This window comes from Narcine bancroftii, unplaced genomic scaffold, assembly GCF_036971445.1.
Source record: "Narcine bancroftii isolate sNarBan1 unplaced genomic scaffold, sNarBan1.hap1 Scaffold_106, whole genome shotgun sequence".
NCBI classification, from domain to species: domain Eukaryota; kingdom Metazoa; phylum Chordata; class Chondrichthyes; order Torpediniformes; family Narcinidae; genus Narcine; species Narcine bancroftii.
The window spans coordinates 957,710-967,355 of NW_027211823.1; positions in this window are offsets into that span (position 1 = coordinate 957,710).

Genomic DNA, 9,646 nt, shown 5'->3' on the forward strand with positions numbered 1-9,646 from the left:
TTAGCTATGGACACCTCATCCCTTCTTTTTGCCTTTCTAATTTCCCTCTTCAAGTTCTTAAGAGTATGTCAAAATGATCACTGGATCCAAAGTTCTCCCTAACGCTCACCTCCGTCATCTGCCCCATTGCATTCCCAAACAACAGATCGAACACTGCTCCAACTCTAGTTGGCGTCTCAACATATTGCTGCAAAAAGCAATCCTGAACACAATGCATAAATACTAAGCAATCCTGCCCTTTTACTGACTGCATTTCCCAATCAATATTTGGAAAATTGAAATCCCCAACCAACACCACCCTATTTTACCTGCATATCCCACCTATTTCCTTGCTCATTTGCTCTCCTGGTTCCCTTTCCCCATTTGGAGGCTTTAAATAATACCTATAATAATAACCTCACCCTTCTTATTTTTCAGCTCTAGCCACACTGCCTCTCTTGACGAGCCCTCCAGTCTATCTTGCCTCAGCACTGCTGTAATATCCTCCCTGACATGTAATGCCCACCTCCCCCTCTTAATCCACCAACTCTGTCACATCTGAAGCAGCAAAATCGTGGAACATTCAACTGCCAATCACAACCTTCTTTCAACCATGTCTCGCTAATGGCCACACATCATAATGCCACATGTCAATCCACATTAATTCTCGCTTTAAAATAAATACAACTCAGGGATCTCCAACATCCTACCTTCTGCATATCTTCCTATCTACCATTCTCACAATTTTCACTGCAGTATCTGTTTACTACTTCCTGCTTTTCCTCCCTCAAATTATTTAAACTTGTCTCTTTCCTTACCCTACTAACCCTCACCCTACTGTCCTGGCTAACCTGAAACCCTGTCCCTAACCATACTAGTTTAAACCCCTCGTGACAGCCCTAGCAAATGCCCCCGCCAGGAGACTGGTCCCTCTGGGATTAAGATGTCACCCATCATTATGGTATAGGTCCCAGCTTCCCCAAAAAAGGTCCCAGTTGTCCAAGAATTAAAACCCAGTCTCTGACTCCACCCCTTGAGCCACATGTTTAACCTCCACCTAATCCTAGGTGCTCGCTGGAAGTGCTAGCTGCCTGATGTTACTCTCGGAATAAATGAAACAGGAAGGACCACAGTGCTAGCCTGAAAGAAAGAAGTTATCATCTGGAGAACCCTGATGGGCCAAGTTTTATCAGCGACACATTGAGCTGACTAATGGTGGTAGCTCAGTTGTGAAAATCCTGGAACAACAAATCTCTCTCTGCAAACCTTACAGAACTTTCCTGAGTGGCAAAGCCTGATGAACTTTATACATGTTCAATTCCATGCACAGTATTAGAATTGCCTACAACCATTGAACTTAGAAGAATGAGAAGTGAGATTGAACTGTGAACCAAATAACTTTTCTTACATTTACACACACATCATACACGTGCACTTAGACTTAGAAGGGGATTAAGGTTAGTTAAGTTAATAGAGATAAGTTAAAGTTTGATTCTGTTTTCATGTTTAAAGATAATTAAAAACAACTTATCTTTATATAACTACTCGTCCTGGTGAATGTCTATTGCTGCTGGGTTTTGGGGTCCTTTGGGCTCATAACACCATAGTCTGGTGACGTACATGGACCTCCTTCCCACTCCATCCATTTTGGACCCCCACATGAAGAGGGAAACTGCTCTGGTAATAGCCAGGGCAGAGGTGTGTGGGATGGGCCACGCCTGCATCACACGCAGCAGTACCGAGAGCACCTTGCACCTGATGACCAGGTTCTTCCCCATTACTGAGAGGGAATGTCATTCCCACAGACCCAATTTCTGGTGAACCTTTACAATCGGCTCTGACCATTTTTTTGTTGCATGCCTCGGCCTCTCCAAGCCAGATCCCCGACACCTTCAGGTAGTCAGATCTGACTGTGAAGAGGACAGCGGACTGATTTACCAAAGTGCATTCCTCGCTTTTGTTCCAGTTTACCCTGGAACATAGATTTGTATACTTCCTGCTCCAGCCACTTCGAGACTTGTGTACAACTCAGCCGGTCTCCCAGAACTAGGGGGTCTCTGTGCTGCTCCCTGTCTCCTGGAGCTGGGGTTCTCTGCACTGTCCCCATCTTGCAGATCTGGGGGTCTCTACACTGCTCCCTGTCTCCTGATATTGTTGTTTTATTCTCCACCAGTCCCACAGCACAATCCTGACCCCTGGACAGAATGTAGAGGTACAGAGGGATCAGTGAAAATATGGGTAGTTTTGCCAGGGTGGGGTCCATGCAGGAGCATGATAACAGCAGGGAACCCGTGGAAGGGGATGGAGGGCATTCGATGGTGCACCAGCAGGACACTGTTTAGGGTGCAGATTCCCTCGGGCTCTCGAGGGTAGAAGGCGCAGGTTATTCCAATGGTTTAGGTGAGGCCAGGGTCCAAATTAGAGCTGGCACAGGTCATCAAGGGTCGACATAACAGGTGCCTGGAACTGTCATGAGGATACTAAGGGCTGGTAGAGGTAGGTAAGGAGGGGGTAGTTGTGTTCCGACGAGGGATTGATGAGTGAGGGGCCACATGGATGGGACTTTGAGACAAGGGGCCTCTGATTGTCCAGGGATGGGGCCTGTAAATAGACCCGCAGACATCCAGCACACAGCATCTTTGACCCACTACCATCAGGAAGGAGATATGGAGGAACAAAATCAGGCTGCCAGACAGGGAAATAACTTCTTCCAACAGGCCGTGAGATTGACAATGCAATGCGAGTTGAATGGGTCCGTGGAATGAAAAGGATGAGAAGGATATGGACTGTTTGCAAGCAGCTTGGCCATCAGAAAAGAAGGGCCAAAAGGATGGTTTCGGAGTTGTCTATCTTGTCCACACTTTTGAGTTGAATCCTTAAATAATTCATGACAGGCAGGACTATCATTTTAGATGGAGATTTTAGATTGACACATGCAGCCCGGGAACAGGCCCTTTCAGCCTCTGAGCCACAACCACTCAATTACACCAATGACCTACAAACCCCGGTACGTTTTAAATGGTGGAAGGACCAGGAGCAACTTGTGGAAATGCACGCAGACACAGGAAGAATGTACAACTCCCCAGAGACAGTGTCAAATTTGAACCCGGCTCGCTGGCCCCTTATCAGCGTTTTTCTAACCGCGGCACTAACCTCGCCACTCTCAATTATTCCCAGGGTTCTTCCTCCTACTTTCCATGAGCTGTGATTGCTTCCAATTCCAGTGCTCTTGTTTCCCTGAGACTCTGACCCCTGCCCAGTGACTCTGTCCCTAATGCCTCTCCCTGGCCAGATGATCACCAGTCTCTCCTGGCTCTCACCCAAATTTTCTTACCCAATTCCACCACCTACAACCCCCTCGTCATGGCCCACCCACTCGCCCACAGGGCCAAGGGTAGCAAGGTGAGGGAAGGTCCAGCCTGTAGTCACAAAGCTTGTCGAAGGACAAGTGAGAGCAGGAGTCCTGGGGCAAGAGGTGAAGGGCAGTGTGTACTGTAGCAGCCAGCTACACAGGGTCACAGCCTCCAGGGTGGGGGGAGAGAGAGAACTGGCTCAGATGGGACAGATGTCCTGGTGCCAAGGGTCAGGGAATTCCCCAGCTCGGTGAAGGTCTGGGACACTGCCCTCCCCACATCTACACCATCTGGGGGTCCCAGGAGCAGCTCAGGTTCCAAGACCTGTCAGTGGTCGAAGGGGGAGTTTCGGGAATTGGGGTGGGGTAGTTCTGAATGGTGATCGAGAGGATCGGTCCAGTGGGAGGACAGACATGACAGACATGAGGGCTGGGGCTACAGGACAGATCCCGTGGGGAGGCAGGAGCTTTGGGGACCAGCCGGTGGGGGACAATGGCTTTGGAAATGGACCTTGTGGGGGTCAGGGGCTTTGGGGAGAGACCAGTGGGTTTGTGGGAGGACCTGTCGGGCAAAAGAATTAGTGACAGACCAAGTTGGGAATGGCATTGGGGATGGACTCAGCAGGAGATGGGATGTTGATGGACCCGGCGGGGATGCGTTTGGGAATGGATCCAGTGGGGGATGGTATTGGGATGGATCAGGTGGGGGACGGTATTGGGTTTGGACCTAGTGGGGGACAAGATTGGGGATGGACCCAGCGGGGGGTGGGATTGGGGATGGACTCGGAGTGAGATGGGATTTTGGATGGACCCGGCGTGCACAGAATTGGGGATGGACCCGGCCGGGGACGGTATTGGGGACAGATTCAACGGGGGACGGTTTTGGGGTTGGACCCAGCAGGGGACGGGATTGTGGATGGACCCGGCAGGGGATGATATTTAGGATGGACTTGGCGGGGTCAGTTTTGGAGATAGACATGCTGGGGGATGGACCCGGCATTGACTCCGTCTTCAATGCCTCACACCGGCCGCATGATCACCGTTCTCTTTCCCAGGTCTCACCCAAACTTTCTTACCCCAATTCCACCACCTACAAACCCTTGTCATGTCCCACCCACTCACCTACAGGGCCAAGGGTAACTAGGAGGGGGAAGCTCCTGGCTGTGGGCACACTGCTCGTTGAAGGACAAGTGGGAGCAGGAGTGCTGGGGAAGAGGTGAAGGGCAGTGTGTACTGTAGCAGCTAGCTGAACTGGGCCACATTCTCCAGGATGGTGGGGGGAGAGAGAGTGAGAGAGAGAGAGAGGACTGGCTCAGATGGGATAGATATCTGTGTGCCAAGGGTCAGGGGTTTCCCCAGCTTTGTGAAGGTATGGGACACTGTCAACGGGAAGGAGATGGACCACTGCCCTCCCCACATCTCCACTGTCTAGGAGTCCTAGAAGCAGCTCAGATACCAAGGCCTGTGGGTGGGGGAAGGGGAAGTTTAAAGAACTTTGGTGGGGTAGTTGTGATGGGTAATCGATTGGAGAGGGTCCCAGTGAGGGAACTGGTCTGGTGGGAGGACAGACCTGATGTTGGGCCTTTGGATACAGGCGAATTGGCGTGGGGGACGGGGACAGGGACTTTTGGCTGGGCATGTTGTGGGACAGGGGCTTGTTGAAAGCCCTGGTGGGAGACAGGAGCTCTGGAGACGGTCCAAGCAATGGGGATGGGCCCAGTGGGGAATAGGGGCTTTGTTGACAGGCCTGACAGTATTTTGGGGATGATCTCAGCAGGGGGAGGGGTTTGGGGACAGGCCTGGTGGGAGATGAGGGCTTTGGGGAAGGGCCAGGTGGGTGACAGGGGACAGTATTAGGGAAGGGCCCAGAGGACAAAACCACCCCTGGAGCTATGGTTCACCTCGGGTCACTCACCTTGGCCCACGGACGTGCTTTGATCTGCGGCAAGCTGAATTCGTTGTAGTTTGGGTTCATCTCCCGGATCTGCTCCCTGGATGAGGTCCGCAACACCTGTTGGGACCGAAACCACCTTCACTACTGGCTCGGGGTGGGGGGAGCAGGAGGGTGACAAGGGGAGGGAATGCAGTGTATGTGTACCAGGTCATGGACATGGGACGAGCCCTAGAACTGGGGTGGTGGTGAAGGCTGAAACCTTAGGGGCATTTAAGAGGCTCTGAGTCACATGGATGAAAGAAAAATGGAGGGTTATGAGGGAGGAAGGGGTTAGTTATTTTTATTTTGGTATGAATACATCGGTCGGCACAACATCGCGGGCTGAAGTGCTTGTACTGTGCTCTCATGTTCTATGTTAAACGTGTCCTGCCAGTCTTTCAGCAAGCGGATATGTCGGGGAGGGACCGCTGCCAACTGGCACATTCCAGGCTGCAGGGGTACATGCTGAGGGATGCACGGAGGCTTGGCGTAGCCAACACGAAGGCACTATGGGGATGGATCATAATCCTTCCATAACCGGGCATTGAGAGGCTGAGACCAAGGGGAACTCCTCCAACAGCAGAGGGGGGCAGTAACAACACGGTATCAAAGTGGTGGCAATGAAGGTAAACAGAGACGTATGCAGCAATGTGTAGTGAAGGGAATATCTGGATACAACAGGAGGAGGAGAAAAGACTTGGAATGGTCTTCCTCTTTGGAAATAATTTGTAAATAAAGTCAAGTTTGTGGGGTTGGGGCGAGGGGAAGAGAAAAGCCCTACTCAGTCAACTTTGCTTCATGAGATACATTCTCCGATCCAGGAAATCTATTCTGCACCCGCTCCAGAGTACAAGATCAAATTTATTACCCTTGGATAGCACAAGTACGACCTGATAAAACAGAGTTCTTGGGGTAAACATACGCAAACACACAACCAAGCCCTCACACAACAGACAAATGATACATGTCCAGCACGTCCAGAAAAATAACTCCATATTGTTGAATAAATAGCAGAGTGGAGGAGTATTTGTATGAGCAGCTCATCAATCGTTCCACGTTCTCCCTGCCTGGAGGAAGAGGCTGTTCCTGGGCCTGGAGGTACTGGCTCTGAAATTCCTGGATCTCTTTCCCGACGGGAATAGATGGATGATGCTGTTGGCCGGGTGAAGGTGTCCTCGATGATTTTGTCAATGATCATAGTGGATCACATTGATATTTGGGGTGGTGGGGGGCAGGAGGGTGTCCCCAGTGTTGCTCTAGGCCACTTTACGTCCTGTGGATTGACCTCTGATCATTTTTTAAAAATATTATTTATAAATAAAATCCACAAAGAATTCACACAATTAATAATAACACAAATAAAATATAAATACACTTGTCATAGTTAAAAGAAAGAATAAAGAAATCCCCCCCCATTAAACCACCCCATCTCCCCTCCATCCCCTTGCTAAAAGAAAAAGAAGAAAAATGAGGACAAGGGACCCCCAACAGGAGAACCAATTACTTTAACGTTCCTTTTCAAAAACTGAGGCCTTAAGCAGAAAGGGAATGTTAGAGCCACCCTTTGTAAATATGGGGTCCATATTCTTCCAAAATATATGGTTGAGGCGGCCTGCTCACCAGGACGAAAGCCAGTACACAAGATGCATGACGAACGCGGTGACTACTGTTAGGTCTGCTTTGTTCATGAATGAGTGAGACAAACACCAGACTGAGTCGAAATCAGGGTTCTTTGTTCTTTATTACCGGATTGTAACACTTGCGACTAACAAAGTTAGTCGGAGAATGCATTCTGCCGTTATCAGCAAAATGGTGTTTTTTTATACCTCAGGATACGTACTTAGTAAATTATCATACCATGACATTGTCCAATGAATAAACTGTTGCTACCCTTCTCTGTTAGTCTGCTGCTCATCATTCTTGTTAGTGCAAAGCTTATCTTGAGTGTACAAGGTCACATCTGCATTCTGTTACTCCTTAGTACTGGGTGACTCCTTCTCCGGTCCCATCTCATGATGTTTTTACCTTACAATCCCTCCTTTGTCCTCTTTAGAGGACAATCTCGCCCTGACTATGCTACCACCGCGTTACATTAGTTCGCCTATTATTGCCAAGCTCTATACGGGTTCTGTTCACAGGGTAGTTCGGCTGGTGAGCGAGGGCTCCCCCAACCCTCCTTTGCGTACACCCCCCATCCGTCACCCCGATCCCATTGCCCGTTTACAAGTTTCATCCCATTTGCCCCCAAGCAAAAAACTAGCTAACCCCCCGTACATTAGTAAATTCCCAAGTTAACATATGGTCTACAATCTAATTCATAATACTTGTTCTACAATCTGATTAATAATGTTTGTGTTACAATCAATGTTATAATATTTGTTCTACAATCAAGGTTATAATATTTAGGTTACAAGCAAGGTTAAAATTATATGTGTAACAATCTAATTCACAATCCCTCCTTCCCATCACATTCCCCTTCAGACTCCAGATCGATCTCAGCAACTTTCTCCGCCTCCTGTAATGTGAGATAGTCTTGCTCCACAGCCTGCACAGCTTGATATTTCGGAGGCAGTTCATCACGGTCAGCAAAGGGTCTCTCTATGGTCCTCGTGACCAGCGTTCGAATGCATGGAATACAACAACAGCCACAAGTGATAAAAATTGATACAGAAATGAACAAACCCAGCAAAAGTTGTCCTAACAATGTGCTCCATCTCCCAAACACTCCCTGTAACCAGGATAAAACAGGATTGGAGACTCCAGACTGGGCTTTTAATTCTTTCGCCAATGCCCTAAGTTTCGTTAACCCCTTAGTGAGTGATCCATCTGGCCCTGTGTTATTAGAGATAGAAGTGCAGCATAGATCTCCAAACATAGCACACACTCCACCTTTCTCTGCCAGGACCATATCAATCGCTATCCTATTCTGAAGTGTCATAAGGGAAGTTTCTGACAGTTGTTGATGTATTGCCTCAACAACGTCCCTGGTCAAATTTGCAAGGCGCTGGACATTATAGTGAATAAGGTTGATCCTATTAACATTTTTATTTACAGTGATGGGAAAAATTGCACTAAAAACAGGAAAGCTTTCAAACCCAGCTGCAATCTCATCGGCTAATTTAAATTCGTCCGGAATATTCCGGGCTTGGCCAATGGCATCAATCCATACCCCATCAGGGTTCCTTCCTCCCGGCCCCAAGAGTCCAACACTCCTCCTTTTTCTCCACAGCCAACTCTCTGTGTGGCGCAATTCTAGGGAATCCTCGTCTCCCTCCTGCCTTTTGACAATCAGCACTGGCGCATTAAGGGTTACTAGAGCACACCGACCATCCCAGTTAGCGGGGAGCCAGTTGTACAGCACTCTTCCTCCACAAAACCACCAAATATCCGCCCTTGCCTGGGTCAAGCGGGTTGCACTACTGCTATGTGAGAGATCAACATGAGTCCTGCACGAGTCGCTGGGCAGCCAACCCACATGGAAAACGTGCGCTGCTGTGTTGTTGTTGGCAAAACAAGTAACATTAGTTATGCCTGTGGATCTAAAGACAGGGGGAGCTACATTAGCCGGAGCTATGGGAAACGTCTGTTCCCATATCAGACACCTATTCAGTGGGTCGGATTCTGACATTAGGTTCAAGGCGCAGTCCATAGCATCTGTCTCCTCAAAAATTGATCTGCTCATCCGTAATAATGGCCTTCCTCGGGCACAGACCCAGCAGTTCCCATACCCTGCTTGGTCCGCATATTTACCCATCTGATCTATCCAGGAGTTTGACTCATCAATACCTGTCTCAATTGCTATCTTCTCTCCCCTGGTCATATTCGTACTATCGAATTTTCTCACTTCCCCCTCTTTCGAAGTGGGTTTAATTATGTCCTTTGTGTATGTTTGTAAGTCGAACCTCACCACTCCCCAAGGATCTTTTCCATTAATAGACACTCCAATCATTAGATAGAAGAGGTCTCCGACACCATGTTCTCTCCCTGTGCCTCCCTCGCATGTCTTGTACTGTAGTAGGTTTTCGATACCCTAGTATCATTTCTCTATGTGCCTCAGACATGGCCGTACCGTTTTTACCCACGAGTCTTCCTAGGAAAGTTACCACCCTCCTTCCGACCTGACATTTCGACCTTTTTACTTTAAATCCAGCCTCGCCTAACCCCTTGAGTAAAACTGCTGTCCCTGTCAGGCACTCATGTGGCGTTTTCCCTGCTAATATTAGGTCGTCTACATACTGAATCAGTGTGACATCTTCCGGGAGTTTTAATTTCATTAGGATTTCGCTAAGGGCCTGATTGAACAGTCCTGGACTGTCCTTATAACCCTGAGGTAATCTAGTGTATGTGTACCGATGTGCTTGGTAAGTGAAAGTGAACCAGTC